Source organism: Ambystoma mexicanum, chromosome 7q (assembly GCF_040938575.1).
Source record: "Ambystoma mexicanum isolate Mex_15411 chromosome 7q, UKY_AmexF1_1, whole genome shotgun sequence".
In the NCBI taxonomy this organism is placed as follows: domain Eukaryota; kingdom Metazoa; phylum Chordata; class Amphibia; order Caudata; family Ambystomatidae; genus Ambystoma; species Ambystoma mexicanum.
In genome coordinates, this window is record NC_090941.1 from 747,954,969 (window position 1) to 747,981,556 (window position 26,588).

A 26,588-nucleotide genomic window follows, 5' to 3' on the forward strand; every position below is an offset into this window, starting at 1 on the left:
GGTGAGGTGGATGTTGCGAACATTGTATATGCCATAGATGGAGAATACCATGGTCCCGGCCCAGTCCATTTCGCCAACATGCCTTGACGGCAATCTCCAAGGGCTGCACCTCCGCCTTCATATGGCGCTCGCAGACGACCCATAGGAGACCTCTAAGGTCATCGGGCTTGGTAATGGATTTCTCGAGATGCGAGTGGGGCAGATTACTCGTGGGGCACCACCACCAAATGGCATATTGAATCTGGGCTGCTAGATAATATAAGAAAAGATTGGGAACATCCTGACCACCCTGGGAGTACGGACAGCACATTGTATGCAAAGAGATACAGGTTTGCTTCCCGGCCCATATCAGTTTGGTCATCATGGTCTTTATGCGACTCCAGAAGGTCACAGGGGCCATATCGGGACGTTATTGAAGATATATAATAATTTCAGCAGGATTACCATTTTGGAAAGGGAAATGCAGGCTGCTTGTGAGATAGGGAGGCATATCCATGTGTCTACACTATGTTACAAGTGTTGCAGAGCTGCTACGTACTTCTCCTTGTATAGTTTGGTCGAGGAAGTGGACACCTGTATACCCAAGTAGCAAATTCCCTGCGGGCACCAGGCAAAGGCATCCCAGATATCCTGCGGCGACACCCCCATAGTGAGCGGGAGCACCTCTGATTTAGTCCAATTTATTTGGAGGCCGGATAGAATTCCGAATCTGGTAATCTCTTCCACCACAGGGTTTAGTTTGATCTGAGGGCGTTTTATATATAACAACATATAGTCTGCGTATAAAAAAACGATGGACATGTGTGAGCGAATAGTCACCCCGTGATGAGAATGGAATTCCCTCAGGGCACAGGCCACCGGCTTGATGGCCAGGGCAAACAAAAGAGGGGAGAAAGGGCATCCCTGTCTAGTACCACGAGTTGGATGGATCGGTTCAGATTGAATACCGTTAGTGTAAACCAGGGCACGTGGGGCTGTGTAGAAGAGCCAAATCCAGTATAGAAAAAAGGTGCCAAAGCCAGAGCGCCCAAGGACCTCGAACAGAAAAGGCCATTCGACAGAGTCAAACGCCTTCTCTGCATCCAGGGACGCCACCGCAATAGGGACCTCAGGGTTCACATTGTGCATCATGTTGAACAATCTCTGCAGATTGTTTTGAGTAGAGCTTCATGGTATAAAACCTGCCTGGTCTGGGAGGACTAGGGCAGGCATAGGGAGGAGAAGGCGGTCGGCGAGTAATTTCGCCAAGATCTTGTTGTCGGTGTTGATCAGTGACAAGGGTCGACAGGACAAGCATTTTTTTGGGTCTTTGTTAGGCTTAAGCAGTACCGTGACAAGGGCAGTCCTGGTGGATTCCGGAAGGACATCCGAAGAGGCCGCCTCTTCGAACATACTGCGTAGGTGGGGAATGAGCAGGGCTGGGAAAGTTTTATAGAGCTAAGCTGTGATACCATCCGTTCCGGGGGCCTTAACATTCAGGAGCAAATTTATCACTTTAAGGAATTCCTCATCCGTGGGTAGGTCATTAAGAAGTGCACCGACCTCTGGGTCAAGCCATCCCAGGGCAATCTTACCTAAGTATTGGATGATTTCGTCATGAGTCGTATACAGCTTCTCATAGTATTGTCGGAACACTTTGTTTATTACCCCCGCATCCTTAGTGGAATCCCCCTCTGTAGTCTCTACCTCCATTATAGGGTCCAGGTGGTGGGCCTGTCTGATAGCCAATGCAAGAGTTCTGCTCGGGCGGTCCCCTTCCCCATATCTAGCAGCCACAATAGGGTTGCCCATGAATCTTTCCTCACTATCCATCAGCGAGCGCATTTCACCTTTCTTAACCTGCAGGTCAGCTTGGAGTTCGGGGGAATCTATCCGAGCCTGGCGGATATTTTTTATTTCTTTTTCTTTGGATGCCATGGCTCTGCGAATGCTTTTCAGGACACCCCCCCTTCTGTGACATACACCAGCCCCGAATATACACCTTAAACATCTCCCATACAATCCCAGTGCTTGGGACGGATTCCCTATTTAGTTGGAAGAATTCTGAGATGGCTTGGTGCATATTGTTGTGATGTGCTTGGTTAGTCTGATGTGGTTTGTCATGTGATTTATGATGTCACCTGAGTGCCTGTGGAATGTTGACGCATGAGTGGGAGAATGCTGTGGTGAGTGTTCTATGTTGTGTCAGTTGAGCCCTCCCTCCCTGGGTGATGGGTGCCGGTGTCTTTCTCTCTCTTTATTGCTTATGTCTTAAGCCTGTAACTGTAACTGTAACATAAGAATTGAAGTAAAACTTATCAAGTAACTTAAAGCTGCCTGGACTGAGCTTTATGACAATGGCGACGAGGATGTCTCTAAAAAAAAAAAAAAAACAAAGGAACCCATGTGCAAAGGAAGATGAAGAGAAACTAAGTGAAGTGAAGAAGAAGCTAATGATTCAAGTCGCCTGCTGCGGGGGGTGCAGGATGAATCAGGTCCAGAAGAAAACAGAAGACACCGCCCCCAAGGATCAAGTAAGCGAACCCATCACCCAGGGTGTATAAGGGAGGAGGTTTAATGGATCACTATAAATGGGGTCAGCAGCCCGCAGAGATTGGGAGTGCTCCATCCCTGGACATAAGTTGTTATGGATGTGATCCATTATGTTTAAACGCTTTAACATCAGCTTCAACTTTAATAGGAGCGCTGTGTTGGTGGGCCATAAGGGACTTCCTGGGACAGCGGGAGTTAAGAGAGGCTTGCCCTTAAGTTGTATGCATCTCGTAAGCAAGATGAAGTAAAGGAAACCGGGTGAAAAGTTTTTTTGACTGGTTGGCGCTCGGATGATTAATGTAGCAAAATAAACGCACGTACGAAAATAAATGCACAACGTGCGAAGCGCAGAAGTTGAATTGACATTATATCTGACATTGAAAGATGGAAGTCCTAATGAGAGGTGGTCCGTTTATAAAAGTCATGCGATATTGGCATGGAGGATCCAGTAATTTTGCGTGATCAGTCCCACTGTCAATTATACATGGCATTAAAGAAGTGTCTGTGCAAATGACAGTGCCTGGCAAGCGACCGTTGGTCATGGGTCAGCGCAGGAGTACCTTCGTCTTCTGTGGCAAGTTCAGGTCTGATGACGTCATGTGTCAACTGAAGGATTCGGCGATCCTTTGGAACTTAGAGTCATAAAGATTCTGTACTGTCAGAGAAGTGTACTGTCAGAGAATGCCCGGTGCTCGGGAGTCCGTGGCTATCCAAGGAGCTGCGTCAGGGTTTCGAATAACGGACCTTGCAACGTCGTTCAGCGTGTCCAGGAAGTGATTTTACTTTGCGAGTTCCGGGTTCCTATATTAGCTGCGTCGTAGTCGGAGACTGGCACATAAATTGACTAACATTGCTTTTTCAGAGCGATGGAAAAAGTGCTTCTTTAAATGATGGGGCAGTGTTGCGTGTATCCCTCTGCTAGAGTGGCATTAAATTGAACTTCGACTCGATGCAAGTAGGGTCTCATCTTAATGCAGCTGAGTCTGGTCTGGCTGTGGGAATCCGGAAGAGACGAAATGAACACTCGTGGAAGGACGCTACAATGTCACATGAGGGATATGTGTTGTGGCAATTAAAATGGAACCTGTTCTTTCGTGAACAGTCAGTCTTATAGGAGATATTGAGGCAGCCAACGAGGAGCATGATGAAGCTGGGATGGGCGCAGCTGATGCCGCTCCGTCTCAATTAGTGAGGCGTTGTAGTGGCCAACATATAAGGTGACTGGTATAGGTAGGAAAAGTATGATGAGCATTGTGCTACGTGTTAATAGTCTAAAGTCACCAGGTTTATTAATGCATTGCCTGTTTTCGGTACCTAATCAGCTTTTAATACATGTTAAGATGTCGGTATAATATTCAGTGAGATTTCTGTATTTTCTGAATAGGGTTGGGTTAACAGGACATTTGCTAAAGTGTGAAGTAATATGGATTTTATTTGAAGTTATACTTTTACAACAATGTCGGAAGTGTATGCTAAGGCCAGTAAGCACTTTTGAGTTGAACGCAGTGGTTTCTGTGTTCATTTGAACATGCCCCGTGCACATGCATATTTTGTAATTGTTGAAGTTAGTTATGAAGTTTAGTGCTAACAGGTTTTGAGAATTTGCAGACCCTATGGACTGATGCTCATTTGAGAAAATGCATATGTGAATGCAGAAGTTAGATGTGGAGTTCATTTCGATGCGAGTGGTTAGTAAATTAGCAATTATGTTAGGGACCTAACATATTTCAAGGATTTGCAGGAATATGGACTTCGAATTAGTTAAATTGTGCATAGCTGAATGCAATGCAAGATGATGTATGTGAGGTGAAGCCTATGTGGATTGATCTATTTAACGTTTTTGAGGATTTTTAGGAGTAAGTTGTTACACAACAACATGGACTTTTAGGCATATGTAACAATCAAAACTAGAAGTGAAGGAAAATTTCATATGCTAGGTATAATATGTTGGAGTTTAAAAAAGAAAATGTTAAATGGTGATGTGAGAATGTCATGTATATCCATGCACTTGTGAACTATGGAAGTGAAGGTATGTCACTAGTATATTATCTAATTAAATGGTATGGATGTATAAAAGAATGAGTGGGTACAACATTCATCTTTTATTTAAGTATACGTTCTAGATATTAGGGAGGTAGCGCCTCCGTTGGTATTAACATTAGGTAGTTGCATTGTTTTGAAGAGTATTGTTAGGTTGTAGCGCCACTTAGTGAGAGTTGCACTATTGTGAATGGTACTGTAAAGTCTAGTGTCTTGGCTATAGCGGTAGTCAAGTGTCTTTATGTTATGGCGGTAGTGCACTCTTTGATGAAGATGATTCTTATCCTAAGGAACAGCAAGTAGAAGCCAGATGAAGCAAGTTGCTGGTAGGGGACGCCCTCTAGTTAATATTGTGCTAAAGTTGGAGATGCTGTTCAAGGTGAAGAATCGCATGGTGATTTGTTTATCTTTATGTGTTATGTGTTATGTGTTGATCCTGGCTATTTTGATCTGGTCAGGGTTTGATTATGGGACTGGATTGTACTGCCATTGAGAAGAGTGTTAGAGTCAACCATATGTTTGGTAAATGGTCTTGGAGTTGACTGGCCAGCATCTCCAAGCTGTTTGAGGAGCTTTACACCATGGTATGGTTAGGCTTGCTTGATTGGTTTGGTCCACCTATATATATGGGATACATTACTCACCGTAATCGTATTTCTGATGCTTGTATCTGCTTAGATTCACATGCTGTGCATAGGCCGACATCTAGTGGAAGCTGCGGAGTATTAGTTTGTTTTTCGAAACTCGAAAATGGGCGTCGACACAGGCGTGCCAGTAATACTATCCCTAGTGTGACGTCCACTGTACCCAAGATCCCTCACGCGTCTAGGATCCTCAGATTGTATTTTTTCTGACATGAGGAAGCATGAGGAGTAGCGTGAGTACAGATAATCCAAGCAGATAGACAGAAAGGTAAGACTACAAGCAATCATGCGCCTTCTCTCGGAGGGGAGGAAGGGTGGGTCGCATGTGAATCTAAGCAGATACAAGCATCAGAAATACGATTACGGTGAGTAATGTATCCCTTCTGAGGCTTGTGGAATCTGCTTAGATCACATGCTGTGCATAGATTAGCGAGCAGTACCAGAAGAAGGAGGTGGGATGTGAGAAGGGTCATGAGCAAACAGGTGTCTTAGAACCGCTTGTCCCACTTGTGTATCTGTCTTGGAATGAGTGTCAATGCAGTAATGCTGAGTAAAGGTGTGAATAGAGCTCCAAGTAGCTGCTTTGCAAATGGTGTCGAGGGGAACATTTGCAATGAAAGCCAGAGTTGCCCCAATGCCTCTAGTAGAATGGGCCCTTGGCTGAAAAGGCAGAGTTTTTTCAGAAAGAGAGTAACACAGCTGTATACAGTTGATAATCCACTTCGAGATCGCGCCTTTAGAGACTCGATCCCCCTCTCTGCCTGTAGCTACGGAGACAAACAGTTGATCTGTTTTCCTTAGCGGTCTGGTTTTATTTACATAGTAGAGGACCGCCCTACGCACATCAAGGGTGTGTAGTTTCACCTCAGCTGAGCTTTGCGGGTTCTGGAAGAAAGCCGGAAGCTCGATGGACTGGTTTACATGGAATTTAGATATGAATTTAGGTGAGAACCTAGGGTGTGTGCGTAAAACCAGTTTATCTTTGTGGATAGTAAAGAAAGGATCCTGCACTGACAGAGCCTGAATTTCACTGACCCTTCTTATAGAGGTAATGGCTACTAAGAAGGCCGTTTTATAAGTCAGGTGTTTGAGACTACTTTTATGCATGGGTTCGAAAGGGGGGCCCATGAGCTTAGCTAGCACCACATTGAGGTCCCATCCTGGCGGTGGGTTCGAAATAGGAGGGTGAAGTCTCTTTACTCCTTCCATGAAGGCTTTAACTACTGGTACTTTCCACCACGATACTTTGTTATGGGATGTGGTGTAAGCCGAGAGGGCTGCCAGGTGTACTTTCAGAGAGTTAAAAACCAAACCTGCGTCCAGCAGGTGGAGCATGTATGTTACAACGTTGGAAGGAGTGCAATCAACTGGGTTGATTTGTTTATTCTGGCACCAAATAACGAATCTCTTCCACTTGTCAAAGTAACAGTGCCTTGTGTTTGGTTTCCTGGATTCTTTTAGGATGTCCATACACCTCTGAGGTAAATTGAGATGGCCAAACTCTATGACTTCAGGAGCCATGCTGCCAGGTTCATTGAGTTGGGTTCCTGGTGCACTGTTTGACCTTGTTGCTGGGACAGTAGGTTGTACCAGGCTGGGAGTTTGATGGGTTCGCACACCGCCATCCTGCGTAGGTGTGGAAACCATGGTTGTCTCGCCCACATGGGAGCAACTAGGATGAGCGTCATCGATTCCTTGTTCATCTTGTACACCACCTTCCTGATGAGAGGAGTTGGTGGAAAAGCGTACGCAAACATCCCTGACCAGTTCATCCACAGGGCGTTCCCTTGGGAGTCTGGCTGGGGGAACCTGGATGCAAATCCTGGGCATTGTTTGTTTTCGCTTGTGGCGAATAGGTCTATAGTGGGGAAACCCCACTGAGAGAAGAGATCTTCTACGATATCTCTGTGCAGGACCCATTCGTGTTCTTCTGGGAGGGAGTGTCTGCTTAGGGCATCCGCTAGGGAATTGAGCTCCCCTGGAACATGTTTTGATGACAGGAAGATGTTCCGTCTGAGTGCCCATATCCAGATTTTCTGGGCAAGCTTGGACAGATTTGGCGAACGAGTCCCTCCTTGTTTGTTGAGATAGAACATGGCTGTCGTGCTGTCCGTCCGGATCTGCACCGACAAGTTTAGCAGATGGGGCTCGAACGCCCAAAGCGCTCGGAATACTGCCAGAAGCTCAAGCAGGTTGATGTGGTTCTTGGCTACTGAGTGAGACCAGAGACCCTGAGCTGTGTGGTGGAGATGGTGAGCTCCCCACCCAGTCAGGCATGCATCTGTAGTCACCACTGCCTGTACTTCTGGATCGTAAAAGGGTTTTCCCCTTGCGAGATTCTCTCTTGTCCACCAGTGTAAGCTCTGTACGAGTGTTGGCGAAACGACCACTGGATCGTCCCACTGACCACTTGCCTGAGACCACTGTTTCGCCAACCATTCCTGCATGGGACGCATGCGCAGACGCGCGTGGGGGACCAGGTAAATGCATGACGCCATCATGCCCAGTAACCGCATCGCTTTGCATACCGTTATTTGTTGACCTGACTGATAATGTGGAATTTGCAGTGTTATATTCCGAATTCTCTCTTCTGAAGGGAAGGTCAACCCTTTCTGAGTATCTAGGATTGCTCCTAGGAACTGTTTTGAGGTGCTTGGCACCAGACTTGACTTCTTCTCGTTGATAGAGAAGCCTAATTCGTGGAGGAGGTCGATAGTCCTCTGAATGTTTGACCTGCAAATTCCTGGGGTTTCCCCCGTTATGAGCCAGTCGTCCAGATAAGGGTACACTGGGATTGCCTCCCTGCGTAGGTGTGCAGCTGCCACCGCCAGTACCTTGGTGAATACCCTTGGTGCTGAAGCTATCCCGAAGGGCAGTACCTTGAATTGGTAGTGGCGACTGTCCACCTTGAAGCGCAAGTATTTTCTGTGCGCTGGGAGCATGGAAATATGAAAATAAGCATCTTTCATATCCAAGGTTGCCATGTAATCCCCCTTTTTTAGGAGGGGGATTACCTCTTGTAGCGTGGTCATACGGAATTTTTGGGGCTTGACATACTTGTTGGCAGGCCGTAAGTCCAGTACTGGGCGCATTGTCAAATCTTTCTTTGGCACAAGGAAGTAAGTTGAATAGATACCCTTGTTTACCTGGTGTCCTGGGACGAGTTCTATCGCGTCCTTTTCTAGCAGAATGGCGATCTCCTCGAGAAGGATCTTCTGATGTTCTAAGGAGTGTATTCTTTGTCGTGGAGGGTGGTTCCGGGGACGCTGCAGTAATTCTACACAATATCCTGTGGACACTGTTGACAGCACCCATCTGTCTGAGGTGATCCCTTCCCAAGCCTGGGTGAAGTTGGAAATGCGTCCACCTATTGGGTTGCGTGAGAAGGGACCCTGAACTGAGCGTCACTGCTTTGGTGGAGGCGTGCCACCTCCCTTGTTGGGGCTGCCTCTGCCTCTTCCACGACCTCTCTTGTTACCCCTGCTGTAACTTTGGGTAGACTGCTGGTTGTTGTTCCATTGTGTACCCTGTCCTTGGGCATAGTTGCCTCTTTGTGAATTTTGGCCGCGTGGGCGACGAAAATTACTGTTCCCCCTCTGGTTAGGGGGTTTGTTGGTAAGCTGGCCCAGGGATTTGAGAGTCTCGTATTCGTCCTTGGCATTCTTAAGGGCGTCTTCAACCGCTTTCCCAAACAATAGATCGGGTTCCACCGGCTTGTCTATTAATGAAGCCTGGGTTTCTGTTTTGAACCCCGACTGCCGTAACCACGCATGTCTCTTGATAACAGTACCTTCTGCTATCAATCTTCCTGCGTTGTCCGCGGCGTCGAAAGTTGCTTTTAATATGCAACCAGACACGGCTCTCCCTTCTGCCGAGATCCGAGCCAACTGGCCCTTTAACGGTTCAGGAGCAGAGGCTATGAGCGCCGCGACCTCTTCCCATTGATGGCAGTTGTAACTTGCCAACAGGGTGGTGGAGTTTGCAATCCTTGCTTGGTAGGCGGACGTTGAGGCTACCTTCCTGCCAAACCCGTACAGTTTCTTGCTCTCCTTGTCGGGAGGAGCTTCTGACGACGATAAGGGTGTCCCAGCCCTCTTCCGAGTGTTGGTAACCACTAGGGAGTCTGGTTTAAGATGTCCTCTTATATAAAGAGGGTCAGACTGGGCTGCCCGAAAAAGTTTTTCAACTCTGGGGTTGACGGCTCTGGTGAGGTTAGGATTCACCAGGGATGGATCTATTCTACGTTGGATGGATTTAAGGATAGGGATGGTCTGAGCGACCGACCTCCTGTCTCCCACCAACTCTTCTGCGAAGTCCCTTTCCTCCTGTACACCGTGGGTGTCGATGTGAAAATGTTCTGCTGCGCGAGCGAGAACTTCATTAAGGAGGGGCTGGTTATCAACTGGCGAGTCGGTAACTGGGGCTTCGCTCTCTACCGGGGAATCTACTCTGTAAATTTCCTGCTCATCTTCTACCTCCTCCAGGTCCTCATCATCCGCATAGTATTCAGTCCCGGTTTGTTCCTCCATAATTTCAAACCCCTGGTCCCCTCCAGGGAAAGGCTGTCCTTGGTATCTGGGGTGTGGAGTAGAGTATGGAGTAGAGTAAGGCTGCACCTCTAAGGGTTCAGGTCTTTCGAACCGGGCCTTTTTACTTAGGGGGATAGGATCAGAGGAGCCTGAGGGTATGGCCCCTTGAGGGTCATACGAAAGGAAATGTTCAGGGTTTTTGTCATAAAAATCAGCTAAGGAAGACATCCTTGACATGACCCTGTCTATGTCTTCACTGGACCATTCTTTGGAACAGGGTATGATTTTAGTAGGCAACTTAGGGGACTTATCAAGGGTACCCTTGCTGGATGTGGATGTCCCAGTAGATTTGTGTTTGTCTGTCTGCTTAGGGTGGAAGGATGGTCTTACCGGAGTGGAAGGCTGTGCTTTCCGCTGTTTACCCCCCTCCCCGTGCGTGGAAAAATGTTTTCCCTGCCCCTTGGAGGCCCCAGAGACTTTCGACGCCTGGCATCGAGGGTTGGGAGAGGTATCTGTGTGTTTCGAGCGTGGGGCCTCGCTGGTGTTAACTGCGGCCTCGGTCTCCTGGAGCGCGGCCTGGGGGTGGAAGTCGTCTTCGTCTCCCGACGATCGAACTTCCGTTAATCTAGGGAGCGAGGCACTCTTGGCAAGAGTGGATGATTGCCTTGCGTCATGAGGCGATCTCGATCGAGAGCGCCCAGAGGACACCGAGTCGGACCGTTCTATCTGTGCCTCTTTCCGAGAAGTCGACGTCGTCGAGGTTCGGTTGGACTTAGTGTACTTAGTGTGTGTAGGGTGTGTAGCGCTTGCGTCGCCGGGGGTCTTCCCCATAGCCGCCCTGCCGGACAACCTTCCGAGGTCGGGGACCTGCGCTCGGCAGTCTTTCGACGCCGTAATGCCCTCGCCGTCCGAAAGTACGGCGTCGCTGCCATCGCTGAAGGCGCCCTCCGCTGCCATGGCCGCCTGCCTGGCGTGGTGGGCCCAACGCTTTGTTGAACGGTCCTTAAGTGTCTTAGGCTTAAACCTACTACACGCTCTGCAGTTCGCTTCGGGGTGGTCCCTCGGCAAGCAGAGATTGCACGTGGCGTGCCTGTCGACCCAAGGGTACTTGCGGTTGCACTTGGGGCAGAATTGGAAAGGGGTACCCTCCATACGCACCTTGAGGCAGCGGGCTGGTAAGTGTAGGAAATATATAAGGTGTACCTCTATACAAAGAGTGAAGAGTATGTACCACCCCCCACTCTCCCTACTTGCAGGGCCGAGGCCAGCGGCCTTCCGAGGCCCAGATCCGTCGTGCAGCAGCCGACGGTCGATGTCTTCTCCAGCCGTCGTCGAGTCGAGGGTCGACGTTGGGGTGGGGAAGGATGTCAATACTAAAGTTAAACTTCACTAATTAGCAAAAGTATGGCTAAGGCCAGGGGACTCCGCAAGATGCTTCCGACCAGTATGGCGGAAAAAAACAATCTGAGGATCCTAGACGCGTGAGGGATCTTGGGTACAGTGGACGTCACACTAGGGATAGTATTACTGGCACGCCTGTGTCGACGCCCATTTTCGAGTTTCAAAAAACAAACTGTAATACTCCGCAGCTTCCACTAGATGTCGGCCTATGCACAGCATGTGATCTAAGCAGATTCCACAAGCCTCAGAAATATATATATATATATATATATATATATATATATATATATATATATATATATGTTTATGGGTTTCTGAGGCATGCCTGTTTCATGTTATGTGTCAGTGAGCTGTAGAATTTTACTGAACCTCTTATCTGTCTATGGTGATTTCGTTGTCATCCTGATGACTAGTATTGCGTTGGGGTGACAAGTTGGTGCTTCAGGGTGGCAGCCTGAAGGCTCGCCTGTGGCAGGGGTGAGCAGGAGGACCAAAGTTGTTTTGTGTTGGTTATGGTATTGTGGGTTAGGTATAGCCTTGGATCTGGGCTGGTTTGTGTCTAGAGTGGGAGACTAGAGTCTGCTCGTGGCAGGGGTGGATGGGAGGTGATTTGTGTTGTTATTGATGGTGTTTAAGAATGATAGGCGGAGTTTTGGAATTGCATAGTTGTGAGTTTTTCATGTAAATCTTCCATTGCTCTCTGGTTTGGATGTGATGTGTGTTGTTTTGTGAAAATGTTTGGTAAGGAGGGAGATGTGTTGTGAAGCTCTTGTTGCAAGTGTGTTTGGTAAGGAGGGAGATGTGTTGTGATGTGCTTGGTTAGTCTGATGTGGTTTGTCATGTGATTTATGATGTCACCTGAGTGCCTGTGGAATGTTGACGCATGAGTGGGAGAATGCTGTGGTGAGTGTTCTATGTTGTGTCAGTTGAGCCCTCCCTCCCTGGGTGATGGGTGCCGGTGTCTTTCTCTCTCTTTATTGCTTATGTCTTAAGCCTGTAACTGTAACTGTAACATAAGAATTGAAGTAAAACTTATCAAGTAACTGAAAGCTGCCTGGACTGAGCTTTATAACACATATCTTCACGGAATGCTATGTCCTCAAGAGCCCGAAACATCCATCTGAGTTGCTTGGGGGGATAGACAGACTTGTGAATTGTACTAGGACTGGGGAGTGGTCAGACAGAGTACGGGGGAGGATCACCGCCCTGCTGGACACACGTGCTCATTCTGGAGACATGTGGATAGAATCTATCCTGGAAGAGCTATTCTGTAAGCTAGAGTGGAAGGTGAATTCCCGGCCATCAGGGTGGTGAAATCGTCAAATATTGATCAGGGTGTAATCCACTGCGATGGACTGTCATTTTTGGGCCGCTCGGGTGAGGGACTTCTGAGCTGATGTGGACTTGTCTAATATCAGTGAAAGGGCTAAATTAAAGTCCCCCGCCCAGACCACCTCGTACCCCGGGAATGTCCGCAGGTGTCCGGAACAGGATTGAAAGAAATCGGGGGAATCATAGTTAGGACCGTAAACATTCATGAATAGGACTGACCAGGCCGAAATTTCCCCAGCCACCAGGATAAAGCGGCCCTCCTCATCGGATACCTGCCTATGCAATTTAAATTCCAACGAGCAATGTATATAAATTGCGATGCCCTGAGAGGAGTGAGTAGTGTGGGCCGATCCATATCTGTGGATGCCTCAGCCAGCCAGGGGAGGGGGGGGGTTAGTTTGTGTTCCTTCCCTAGGTGAGTCTCCTGGATGCAAAGCACATTAACGTGGCGATTCCTCACGTAATTAGAGATACGGCGTGTCTTTTTTCCATTGGTGAGACCTCAAATGTTCCATGTAAGCAGAGTGATGTTGGTATTTACAGGGGTAACAGACCCTTGAGAGGGTGTCGCGTTATGGCTGGACTGAAGGTAATGTCCCAATAAGGAGTCTCAGGTGTTCCATTTGGTGTATAACAGTTGAGATACTTTACAAGATCAAAGTGTGCATAGGGTTCCATAGTCCCGGAAGAAGGTTCCCTCCCATCCCTTCCCTCTCTTCCCTCCCTTCCCTCCCTCCCGACTAAACTGAAGGCACCAGCTGGTGCAGTACCATAACTACCCATACCCTTCCCCCACCCACGCCAGAAACACAAACCTACTGGCTACTGTAACCCGCACCCACCCGCTCAACTACACCCATCAAACTATTAACTCAATTAGGTGCTGCTGGGCATGGGGGGTGCCGGTGGACACTGTGCCTCCCATTGGCGAGAGGCTTGTTTACCACATTTAACTTTAACATTTGATGTTATCGTACATAAGTATTTCTCCAGGAATTGCTGAGGAAGGCCCCGGGGAGCACCAGAGGGACCCGTCAACAAGTTACGGCCGTGGAAAGGACCCAGACCTGCCCCAGTTGGCTTATGGTGGGCGGCAAAGGGAGGGCCCCGGGTCCAGGATTTCTGAAGCAAAACGCTCTGCGGATGCCAGAGACGTGAAGAATAACGTTTTCCCCTCATAGACGACCCTGTGTTTGGCAGGGTACATCATAGAATAGCAGATATCTTTCTTTCGCAGGATGTTCTTCGCCGATTGGAAGAGTTTCCTCTGGTCCTGAACCTGTTGGCTGAAGTCTGGGAAGAGTCTTATTGCTGCTGAGCCCCATCGTAGGGTCTTTTTTTCTCTTGCAGCTCGAAGCGATGATCTCCCGGCCCGATAATTCAATATGCGAGCGATGATGGCTCTCTCTGGGGCCCCCGGGGGAGGTCTCACTGCAAGTGAACGGTGGGCTGGTTCCACCATGAACATATCTGTAATGGTGGGTCGTCGAGAACCTCTCTAAGCAGTTTCTCCACAAAGGTTTCCATGTTGTCAATGGGAGTTGTGTCTGCGACCCCCGTGATCCTTATGTTGTTTCTTCTTGACCTTCCTTCAAGGTCATCATTCTTGGCAACCACTTTTTTAACCACTTGTTGAAGAAACGCCACCTGTCGCTGGAGCTCTGCAATTTTTTCTTCTCCATCGCCGATCCGATGCTCTGCCTCTGACATCCTACCACATAATTTTTCAATTTGAACTGCAGACACATCCACCTTACATGTTAGTGTGTCCATTTTTGGCACCCAAATTATCCATACTATTCTTCAGCACTAACAGAGTTTGGTTGAGAGCCGAAATGTCAAGTTGGGAGGGGCCTGGCTCATCCTCGTGTTGTGGTGGGTCTGCTCTGGCATATTGCTCCATCCTCACCGGTTTCTTTTGGTTGCCCATTCCGGGGGTCCACCTCGAGCGAGATGTTAGTGGAATTGCGTAGCTGGTGGGGCAAACAGGGCAAGGGGGAATATCGTGGGAATCCCCTGAGGTGGCAGGCGGAGGGTCCAGGTGGACAGTGGGCCCCAAGTGTTGTAGCCGACTGCTGGGGCCGTGGAGAAGAAGACCGTGGTATGCAATATCTGGTCAGATTCAAGCGGGGAGAGTGGGCACACATGGGGGGTGGGGCAGCCAATACAGATCCTATTAGGGTGCAGTTTGCTCTGAGGGGAGCGGCACAGTGTGAAGCAGGAAGAGCAGGGGTTCTTGTAAAAGGCAGCCACCACTTAGCAGTTCGCAGTCGGACCCTGAGGTGTGACAATGCCTACACCGGCCTGGGCTGGTAGTAGAGAACTTGCCTCTACCGTGCCGCTATGGGGGAAAGGCGCTAAGTTGTCAAGAAGCAGTCAGTGAGCCCGGCCGCCTCCACCAGGAGTCAGATGTTGTGGGCACAGAAGTGCTCAACAAGCCGGAGACCAGGAGCTAATACCGGTACGGGGCACAGTTGTGCAGGGGTTAGCTATTCCAAGCCACGCCTGTATTGCTGGTAGTGTGCACCAAGGTATTTAGAGAGGGGCAGGTTGATGTCCAAGAACCTGCGTGGAAATGGGGCCCCCAACCTCCGGCCACTCCAGATTCTGGGAGAGGGTGTCCATGCAAAGAATTCCTCCTCCCCGGCCCCCTGACTCACCGTGATGATGTGATGTTGAATCGGCGAGCTCTGCCGGTGGCCGGTAGGGGGAGCAGAGGTGGAATCGCCCCACGCGGGGAGAGTGCAGCCCTGATCCAGTCATAGATCCAGAAGGACCCCGACGTCAGGACGCCCCGCGCCAAGCACCCGTGTGTAGGCGACGTCAGGACGCCCCCGGCAGTGCAGGGGAGCAGGGTCTAAAAAACAACACAAGTGGATGAGCTGGGAGCGCCCGTGGCACCGTCCCCAGATGAAGCCGACCACCAGCGCGTATCGGGCCACACGGGGCTAGAGGACCAAGCGTTCAGGGAGCCTCCAAACCCCCAGTGCGGAGGACCGAGCCGCCCCCCGGAGAAGGGCGGTGAGGAAGCAGAGTGCGGCGGAGGAAGGATCAGCTGTCCAATAGTTATTTCAGCCGTTGATGGGGGAAGGGCGGCCAGCCAAGCTTAGGCCGCGACACGCCAAGTCCCGGAGGGTGCGAGCCAGGGAACTAAGGTCCACTTGATTGCAGGAAGTTCGGTACTGGATCCCTGGTGCCATTGAGGTTCTGACACGGTGCAACATACTTTTCACTGGGCAATTCGCAGCTGAGATGCAGGATATTGAGCCATACGTTAGAGCCTCCGCCAGAACACTCTCAGGCTGCGGCCATCTTACGAGCCGAGCAACAGCGCCCCCTCGTCCACCTTGCATTTCTGACCCTCATGGTCCCCAGTCTTCTCCTTCGCTTTCACAAGGTAAGTCAGGCATAGGGAAAGGTGCCAGAGAGAAAGCAACGTCCAATGTTCCAGGTAGGGCTAACACCTTCAGTGCTTTCTTTCCTTACAGCCATGACCAAATCTGTGTGGCGTTCGCCCTCCCTTCCATTTGGCTCCTCCAAGATCCCGTATAATTCTCAGTTATCCTGGTGTGGCCGGAAGGAAAGTCCATCATACTACTGGGCTACTGCGAGTATCTGCAACAGCGAAGATTGAAGTCTGGAGAAGACAGCACAAGAGTGGGGCCTTTTCCTAGATTTCTTCTTCTTATCCTTCAAAACCGAGGAAGAATGTTCCTCCACTGGTTACACAACCATGGACCTTTTCAGCTCCAATCCCGGGGACTACAAAGGCTTCTCTTTCCATTAATGGTGGAAATGTGTAAAGACTTTTGTGGCATGCAGACCGAGGGCACAGATGGGTCATAGTTCTCCTCAAAGCAGTAAAGACACACCTTCTCAGGATCCCACACAGAGATTTGCCTCTGGCAATCCAAACAGGTCTTGAAGTCTGAGTCCTTTGGGGGGGGATGGGGCACTGAGCATGAGGCAGCAAGAGCGAGCAAAGTTAAGTGGCGTTTCAGAAGAACAAGTTACTTTCTTACCTGGTAACGTTCTTTCGATGGGGTGGTCCGACGACGTATTCCATATCTATGACATGTAATCACCACAGCTGTGCTGCTTCGGAAACTTTTTTCGGCGTCTGCGTCCTGCGTCGATGACGCCGATGCGCTGTCGTCGAGGACCTCCTCTGACGTCCGACGTCATCCGATGTGATAAGTAGGACGCATGACGCCCGTAGCCTCAGTTGTAGTTCTTTTCCCCCAGAACGTGTGACATTAGTCAACTGCCAGTCAGACACAAAGCCTTGCGGAACGTAAGCTGCAATCGCAAAAGAAATTCTGCAGCGGGGAAGGCAGGGCGGGAGCGATATGGAATACGTCGTCGGACCATCCCATTGAAAGAACGTTACCAGGTAAGAAAGTAACTTGTTCTTCGAGGGGATTGGGTCCTCCGACGTATTCCATATCTATGACAGACTCCCAAAGCAGTACCACAGCAAGGAGGAGGGAAAGAATTTAGAATCAAAATTTAGAATAGCCAATCAAATAGCAGAGCAAAGGACCGCCTTGCCAAAGGCCAGATCCTGTCCTCGGATGGAATCGAGGGAATAGTGACGTACAAATGTATGTACTGAAGCCCAGATGGCTGCATCACAGATGTTGCGAATAGGAACACCCCTCTGCAGAGCAGTAGATGCAGCCATACCCCGGGTAGAATGGGCCAGCAAGCCAGCCGGTGTGTCCTTACCCGCCAAGCGGTAACACTCCGAGATGGCCAAAATAATCCAGCGAGACAAAGTCTGTTTCGTCACAGCTTGCCCCAAACGCTTTCCAGCGTAACCAATAAAGAGTTGATCGTCCACTCTGACCCGGGACATGCGTGAAACATAAAAGCTTAAAGCTCTCCTAGGATCAATCCTATGGAGCCTCTCCTCTTCCTTACCAGGATGCGGAGGAGGATAGAATGCCGGAAGAACAACCTTCTGGGTCAAATGAAATTCCGTCACTACCTTCGGAAGAAAAGAAGGATGAACTCTAAGGACAACCCTGTCCTTGTGAAATACAGTGAAGGGTGGCTTAACTGAAAGTGCCTGTAACTCACTCACTCTGCGAGCGGAAGAAACCACAACTAAAAACACAGTTTTCAGAGTTAACAGCCTCAAAGGGCAAGAATGTAAAGGCTCAAACGAAGCACCCATAAGAAACTTAAGAACAAGGTTTAAATCCCAACCGGGCACCAGGAAAGGTGACGGAGGGAACACATTAGTGAGCCCTTTCAGAAACTGTGAAATTAAAGGGATTTTAAAGTAAGAACACTCTTCAGACGAGCGCTTAAAGATGGACAGCGCCGCCAGGTAACGTTTAATGGTACCCACTTGCAAGCCCCTGTGGGCCAAAGAAAGTAAAAAGGACAGAACCATGGGGATGTCACATGCAAAAGGATTCACATTCTGAACTCTGCACCAGTCGCAGAACTTACGCCAACGGCAACGGTACAGAGACTGTGTTGCTGGCCTTCAGGCCGAAAGCAACACCTCCACCACGTCTTCAGGGAGGTCCCAATCCTTATACCTCAACCTTTCAGAAGCCAAGCGTGAAGGTTGAGGGATCTGACCTCTGGATGGAGAACCTGACCCCCCTCCCGTGAGAGCAGATCGTCTCGGTAGGGAAGACAACGTGGAGGGCAGATGGTACAAGTCGAGAAGGTCCGGGTACCACGTCCTCCGAGCCCACGCCGGGGCAATGAGGATCATCGGGGAACCGAACTTCCGTAACCTCCGCAGCACTTGCGGGATGACGGGGACTGGAGGAAACGCGTACAGCAGCGGGAATGACCACTCCACCACGTACGCGTCTCCTAAGGCTCCTTTTGGAGGAAATTCCCGCAAGCAAAACCTTTCGCACTTCCGGTTGACACTGGAGGCGAAGAGATCCACTTGAGGGGTCCCCCAAAGGGCGAAGATCTCCAGGAGAATCTCCTGAGCCAACTCCCACTCGTGAGAGATCGCGCTCTGCCTGCTCAGAGCGTCCGCCGTCACGTTTTCGTCTCCGGCCAGATGAACTGCCGAGATCGAAACTTCCTGCTGGATGGCCCAGAACTCGAGCTGCATCGCCTCCCTGCACAGAGGAAGTGACCCTGCCCCCCCCTTTTTGTTGAGGTAGTGCATGGCCACTGTGTTGTCCGTCAGGATCAGGACACTCTTTCCTCGCACAGTCGGCAGAAAAGCCTTCAGGGCTAGCCTGACGGCCCTCAGCTCCAACAGATTGATATGGAGTCTGGACTCCGACGGAGACCAACGACCGCTAACTGTCAGCCCATTGGCATGAGCTCTCCATCCCGTGAGGGATGCATCCGTCACGATCGTCACCTCCGGCCAGGGAAGCCAAAATGGAGCCCCCTTCATCAAGTTGCCTTCGACGGCCCACCACAGAAGGTCCCGGGCGACCGAGGGCGGCACCTGAACTGGGTCCGACATCCTGCCGGAGGACTGCGACCATTGCGTCTTGAGTGCCCACTGCAAAGATCTCATCCGCAGGCGAGCCTCTGGCACCAGAAGAATGCAGGATGCCATGAGGCTGAGCAACCTCAAGAACTCGAACGCTGGGAGCGTCTGGGCATGCTGAAACTTTTGCACCATCTGCTGAATGTGAAGAGCCCTCACCTGGGGAGGAAAACACTGCCCCAGGGAAGTGGCGAGCACTGCTCCGATGTACTGGAGCCGCTGTGTTGGCGTCAAATGGGACTTCTTTAAATTGAGGGAGAAGCCGAGCCTGTGAAGGGAGTGGCAGGTGACAGACAGATGATCCAGGACTTGCTCGGGAGAGCTCCCCCTGATCAACCAATCGTCCAGGTAGGGGTAGACGTGAATCCCCCCTTGCCTGAGATGCGCTGCCACCACCACCATGAGCTTGGTGAAAACCCTCGGGGCGGAGGTCAATCCGAACGGCAGGACCCGAAACTGAAAGTGCGAGTCGCCAAACGCGAACCTCAGGTACTTCTTGTGCTTGGGATGGATCGGCAAATGGAAGTAAGCATCCTTGAGGTCGAGTGACACCAACCAGTCCTGAAGCTGAAGGGCCTGGAGGACTTGAGAGAGAGTAACCATCTTGAACTTGTCCTTCCTGAGGAGTTTGTTCAAACCGTGCAAGTCCATGATGGGTCTCAATCCCCCGTCTTTCTTCGAAATCAAAAAATAAGGGGAATACCATCCCTTGTTCCTCTCCGCTACAGGCACTAGTTCTATGGCGCCTTTCTCCAGCAGGGCTTGAATTTCCTGCGCAAGGAGCTGATCCGGACTCTGCAAAGAGAGGTTCCCTGGTGGATTGTCGCGAGGCCTGTGCCGAAAGGGAAGACAGTAGCCGTGGGTTAGGATCTCCAGAACCCACATATCTGAAGTAATGGCTTGCCACTCTACAAGATGCTGCGCCAGCCTTCCCCCAACCGGCGAACCATGGGACATGGCCTCATGACTGAGTTGGAGCGGCTGCGGCGTTACCTGAAGGCAAAGAGGCAACTGCCCGAGCGGCCTTGGCACCACGGGTACCCTGTCGTCCACCTCTGGTACCCCTGTGTTGGCCTCTTTGACTGCCAGCTCCTCTCGCTTTACTGAAGGACGAGTAATAGCGAAAGGAACCACCCCTCTACTGCTGTCCCCTAGGACGAAAAGGCGGAGGTTGGCGAACTGCAGCGCCCAATGACTTCACTGCAGCTTTTGAGGTCTGCAACCTCTCAAGGCTCTCGTCAGTCTTGCTGCCAAAAAGGTGTTCACCGTCAAAGGGCATGTTGAGGAGCCGGGACTGCACATCAGGAGCAAACCCCGACTTCCGCAACCACGCAAACCTGCGTATCACGGTGCTTGCCGCCATGGACCTGCTGAGGCATTCAGCCATGTCCAAACCCGACTGAACGGACTCACACATGGCATCCTTACCATCCTGGACCATAGCAAGGAAACCATCCCGTTCGTCCCCTTCGGGAATATGTTCAGCCGCTAACGCAACACAGTTCCACAGAGTGTGTGTGAAACGAGACAAGGCACAAATGGAGTTGGCCGCCTGAAGCGCCATACCACCAGAAGAAAACACTTTCTTCGCCCAGCCATCCAAACGTTTGTCGTCCCTATCAGGAGGGATGGTAGGGTACGACGCCTGCTTTGCCGGGGCCGTGGCCGCCTGCACCACCAAACTCTCCGGAGTGGGGTGCCTGGTCAAGTAGCAGGGGTCGCTACTGGCTGGACGGTATTTTCGCGACAAGGATCTGCCCACCGCCGGGAGACTCTCCGGAGCAGTCCAAGCTGCCGCCACCCTTCTCTGTAAAGCCATATGGAACGGCAGTACCGGGTCAGTTGGGGGACCAACATCAAGGATGTCCGTTAGATCATCCTGCACAAACTCCCCTGGGGGAGCAGACCATCCCAAGTATTCAGAAACCCTAGCCATAAGGCGCCGGTAAGAGGAATCGGCATGAAAGCCAGGGTCAGGCCTACAAAACTCCACCTCCGGAGAGGTGTCCAGTCCACTGCCATCATGCAGTGACTGCCTCAAATCGTCAAACTGACTATGGCCGAGACAATTTCATCTGGAACTGACTAGGAACCAGGCCATCAGAATCCTCATCCGCCTCTGAAATATATTCCAGGTGGCGAAAAGAAGGCACCCGAGGGTGCTTGCTCTTAACCAGAGCCTTCCTAGGGGGTTCCCCCGTGCCACCGGGTACCTCCGACACGAGAGGATCGGCGTCGAGGAAATCGGCGTCGACGTCAGATGCAGCGCTGCCAGCATCGGCGGCGTCGACACAGCCCTCGAAGCCGGAGCCCCGAGCGTGTCCTTCGACGACCTGAGCGTCGACGGCTTCGATGACTTCCTCGGAGCCAGAGCCTCGAGAAAGCCTGTCGACGCCCTCGACGCCTCAGATGTCGATGTCTTCCTCGAAGACCTCACAGGTGCACACGGTCTCGAACGCGTCGAGGACCGGGACCTGGAATGGGTACGTCGAGAACGAGTCTCCTTGTCCGAACGGGACCTCTCCCGTGACTCGTGCCGACCACTCTTGCGAGCGGTGTCTCTCGACCGACCCAACTCGGGGGCGCGGACGGCTTAGTACCCTGCGATTCAAGAATCGCCAGCATTTTCTTCCCGAAGTAAGCCCATTCCTCCGGCGTCGCATGGTTGGTGGGGTAAGTGACGTGCCGGGCAGAGTCCTCCGAAGAGGACCTGGAAGACGACCGGTGTCGGCGCTTCCGAGAATGCCTCGAAGAGGCTGAGGAGTGGCGAGACCGACTCCTAGAAGGAGACCCACGAGACTTCCGACGATGACGCGGAGAGTCACCCCTCGAATCATCCGTCGAAAGCCCCGCAGACTTCGACTTCCGGGGCTTGGACACCCGACCTACCGACAACTTTTTCTTACGTTCGCGTAAGGCTTTGGACGTGAGCGACTGGCAGTCGATACAGTCATCCGTGTTGTGGGCCTCCCCGAGGCACCAGAGGCAGGCGTTGTGCGAGTCCGTCACCGACATCTTGGACCCACACTCCCCGCACTTCTTGAAGCCCGGACGCGGGGTCGAAGACGAAGTAGAAGACATCTTCACACGAAGGATTTTCACAAAAACGAACAGGTTCGAAGAACCGAGAAGAACAGAACTCGAAAGAGTCGAGGCTTTAACCGAGATTCACGAAGCAACACGTTCGTGGAAAAAACAGAACTGAGGCTACGGGCGTCGTGCGTCCTACTTATCACATCGGATGATGTCGGACGTCGGAGGAGGTCCTCGACGACGGCGCATCGACGTCATCAACGCAGGACGCAGACGCCAAAAAAAGTTTCCGAAGCAGCACAGCTGTGGTGATTACATGTCATAGATATGGAATACGTCGGAGGACCCAATCCCCTCGAAATGTTGTGTCTGCAAAGAAATAAACTTAGATTTGGGCCAGGGGGTGTTACGCTCACCTGGCTCCCACAGAGGCGTCGATCTGAACTGGACAGCTGCGGTCTCCACCAATGTGACGCATAGGGCCGAGATGACGTACTGGACTGGCCCACCTAGCTTTGTTTGCTTGGCCCGTAGGATTATTCTTCTGCAAATGGAGAGAGGGAATTAACCACCCGTGGAGTCGAAAGTAAATTTCCCCCCACCCCCACTGTTCTCCCCACAGATCACCTTTGATGTCCCCTCTATAGTCTCACCTGATGGTTTGAAAAGATGAGCTCTCCATCCTGCATTGAGCGCAGGGGCGCGTTGATAACCAGTTGCTTCACTGGCTCGAAGGAATTGGTGAGTTCCAGAACAATATTGACTCCAAAAAATACGTAGTTCGTAAGAGTTCACATGTCTGACTTTCACTCTTGTCCGATTCCTTGCAGTTTGCAGCTTGACCCCAGGGAAGAGTTCCTCGTGGTAGCTGACGAAGTTCAGGTAAGGATTTGGCTTATCCTACACAGTTCAATAAAATAAGGCCAGAATGTAAGCTGCTTGTTCCCTTATTCAGGTGTGGCGAGAAAATATGAAGTTCGGGGAATTATACCTCCGGCGGTAAAATTAGGTAAGTCTATTGCGGTGAGAAGAGTTCCCCTTATTTGTCCCGTTGTCTCACCTTGTCGTCCTTTTGGTCCCCTTAGGGGCCGGGGTGCGGCGAGGATGCAATGGAGACTGCGCCGACCTGTGAAGAGGAATAGTACCCCCGGCGGTAATCAGGTAAGTCTATGGGGGTAGTTACTATTGCCTCTGTTTATTTCCTTGGCTCACCTTTGCTGTTCTTGTGTTCCCCTTAGGTGCCAGAATGTGGCGGGAACGTGCAGAAGGATGTGGTGGATCGTGAGGATGCTGCTAAGGCCGGTGAGTTCAGCGCGGCGCTGCAGCAGGCGAGGCGGTGCGCGTAAATGCTTCTTTCTTCCACCTCGAAGGTGCGGTGGATCCGGAATTCAGGTAAGGATCGAAGGTTTGCTCTTATTCTAACCTTTCTCCTTCTGTTCCTCCCTTTTTCTAGGAGCTGCAGACTTGAGGCGGGCGTGGCAGAAGACTGGATGCAGGCTTGCAGGCACGGTGAGCATTACGCTGCTGGATGCAGAATACCACGAAGCGTGTGCTGCTCATCAGGCGTGGTTTAAATAGCCTCCAAAGTAGTCCCAGGTAAGTATTCCTCCCCAGCCCCACCCGAGTAAAAAATAGTCCCTAGGTAAAATAGTCCCTTCCAAGCCTCGTTTGGCTTGGAGCTCTGCAGCATGGTCTGCACCAGGTAAGCTTGCAGCATGGTCTGCATCAGGTTCTACTCTATGAGCCTGGCACCATAGGCGTCAAGACTGACTCTCCATATGAGCCTGGCGCCATAGGCGCCAGGACCGCACCCAAACAGCCCCTAGCAGGGGCTTTTGGGCTTGCTCAAAGTAACTTGATGCCTGCTTCCGGGGTTGCTGGACCTGGTCTGGTTTCCCGGGGTAGGCATCATGACAGGGGGTGCAGCAATTTCAGATTTACTGTTCTCAAAGTCACATCCAAAGTAGGGGATCCCAACAGCGCTGGGCAGAACTGTGCTGCTCCCTCTGGTGGCTGAAAACATTTAAGAAGCCCTATGGCACTGAAGAAGTTATATCTAAGTTAAAGACTCTGTGGGAGGAAGGGGGTTCTATGTGAATAGACCTCTTTTTAAAGGTCTTAAGAAAAAAAGACTGATACACATTTACCGATTTTCTTTTGATCAGAAATCCGGCACTGTAAAGGTCTTTTTCTCTTGAGACCCTTCAAATGCGATCCTCCCCGCCCCCCGAAACCCTCATCGTTCCTCCCTGCCCCCCACAACTCCCCCAAACGAAAACACATACATACACAATACACATACCAACACACACCCACGCACCCACAAACCCCACCATCTCTCAGGCCCAGCCCCCTCCCCCAAACGAAAACACATACATACACACAACACAGACACCAACACACAGGCAACCAAACACTTACCCGTTCTCCTGGTCCTACGCTTCCAGGTCCCGACCTGCCGGTCAGCCCCTGCGCGCACTTTTGACAGTTTCGATTTAGAAAGACAGCTCTGTGCTGTCATTGAGAGGTCTTTCTAAATCGGTCTTTTAGTGAAAAGATCTTTTTAAAAACATCTTTTCACTTAAGACCAGGAAGAATCCATTATAATGGTTCTTCATTTAAGCAGTCTTGTACAGTAGAGTGGGATTTCCTACACATTTATCCAACTGTACAGGCTAGATGCAGAGGAGGAACTGAGTGCCCTACACTCCCTCTGGTCAATAGCTACCTGCAAGTGTCCTCTACAGCACACCAATGTTGTGGTTGTGACCAAACTCTTACCACTGCCTCTGGGAAGGAAACAGTCATAACAATAGCAACCTTCAAACTTTTTTTATTAAAGTACTAATAGCTCCACCGCCTGCTCAACAGCACCCCCCCACTCCGATTTCAATCCCATTACAGATTCCTCCATGCAGTACGAGAGCTTTTTGAAGTCTACAAATGGGAGAAGCATATTGCCGGCTTCTAGAAGCAACTGACACTCTCCTTAATACAGACCCTCCAGAAAATTGCGGCATGAAATGGAAAATATTGCGGCACAAAAAAGAAAAAAATTGCGGCACCCAACTGCGTTTTTTGCGGCATTTTCTAACGTTGAAAAATATATCATTTAACATCTTTTTTAGCCTAAAACCAAGTAATTGCAAAGCTTTTGTTAGTGAGGAACAAAATGTGTTCTGTCTGGCTGCGCTCTGTAGGACAGCCAGGTCGAGTCACCACAGCCTAACATTTTGGATTGTGGTGGGGGAAGGGGGATACAGCCTGATGAGCTCCAAGGAAATGGTGCTGTGCCACTACTTCCAGCAGACAAGTGGAAAGCAAATAAACAGATAGGCTTGAATTCAAAAGTGTAACCCTGGTTGAAGCCCATAGGTTTGCTTTTCGCTTGTCCTATGACCCCAGGAGAGAGGGGGAACAACTCTACACTTCTCCATGGAAGGAATCCATGAGGCCAAGACACAGGGGCAATGCAGTGGCAGTAACTGCAAGCCCATAATACCTAGTCAAACAATGAACTCTCTTGGGTGGTCATAATTCCTTGGTTATGCCACCCACACATGGTGACTAAACACACCTACAAACAGAAATGAAAGATCACAACACTACCAGGGGTCAAGTCCTACAAATTAAAGTGGGGGAGGGAACTCATTAACAAATGCAATGGCATGTGATGTCATCAGAAATTAGCATATCAAGGTGAAATATGCATATATCATTAAATTGGCTTTGCATAACCACCAAAATTGCACAGGACGAATGGCATTTGCCTTTCATAAATTTTAACACCCAATTTTGTGCGTAATTGGTGTCATACAGCCCAGCCTTGATTCAAGGCTGGGCTGCATGATACAAACGCTCGTAGCTGTATTCGTTTCAAATTGCTTTACAATTATTGTAAAGCAATTTGAAACTAATACAGCTACTAGAGTCTTCAATTGGCATCATGCAGCCCAGCCTTGATTCAAGGCTGGGCTTCATGAAACAAACGCTCGTAGCTGTATTCGTTTTCAAATTGCTTTACAATTGGTATTATGCAGCCCATGATACCAATTGTAAAGCAATTTGAAATTAATACAGCTACGAGAGTCTTCAATTGGTATCATGCAGCCAAGCCTTGAGGCTGTGGCTGCATGATACAAATTGTAGACGAGCGTCAGGAAGCATTAAGTTTATGCTTTCTTTTCCGGCGCTCGACAGGAAAGTAATTTACTTTCCTGTCGAGCGCCGGGAATGAAAACAGTCCAGTGGCCTCTTTGGGTGCTCTGAGTTGGGGGCAGATGAGTGGATAGGCCAGTGCTTACCTGGCTAGCTTCACCAACTGTCAGCTCGGGCACTCAATGAGCCTTTGAGGTGCCTGGGGTCACAGCCAAATGCTGTGCATCTCCCAGGCCTGCGTGACCCTCCCCCAATCCTGGGCCTGCAACGCAGAGCCGAGGTGTTAACCCTCAAGCTGCTGCAATCAGCAGCCAGCTGTGTTCGCTCTAAATCATTAAATGAGCGCGAAAAAAGACACACTAAGCTAATGTGTCTTTTTTGCGCTCATTTAATGATTTATAGCGGCAATTGCGGGAAATGGCAAATTTTGCGATT

At 50.3% G+C, this 26,588-nt stretch overlaps 1 protein-coding gene across 2 annotated transcripts in view; it reads right to left on the bottom strand.

Moving 5' to 3' along the window:
* The window catches only part of ATM (ATM serine/threonine kinase), a 3,046,976-nt gene that overhangs the window by 735,826 nt on the left and 2,284,562 nt on the right, over positions 1-26,588 (bottom strand). The gene's annotated exons all lie outside the window — the stretch shown is intronic.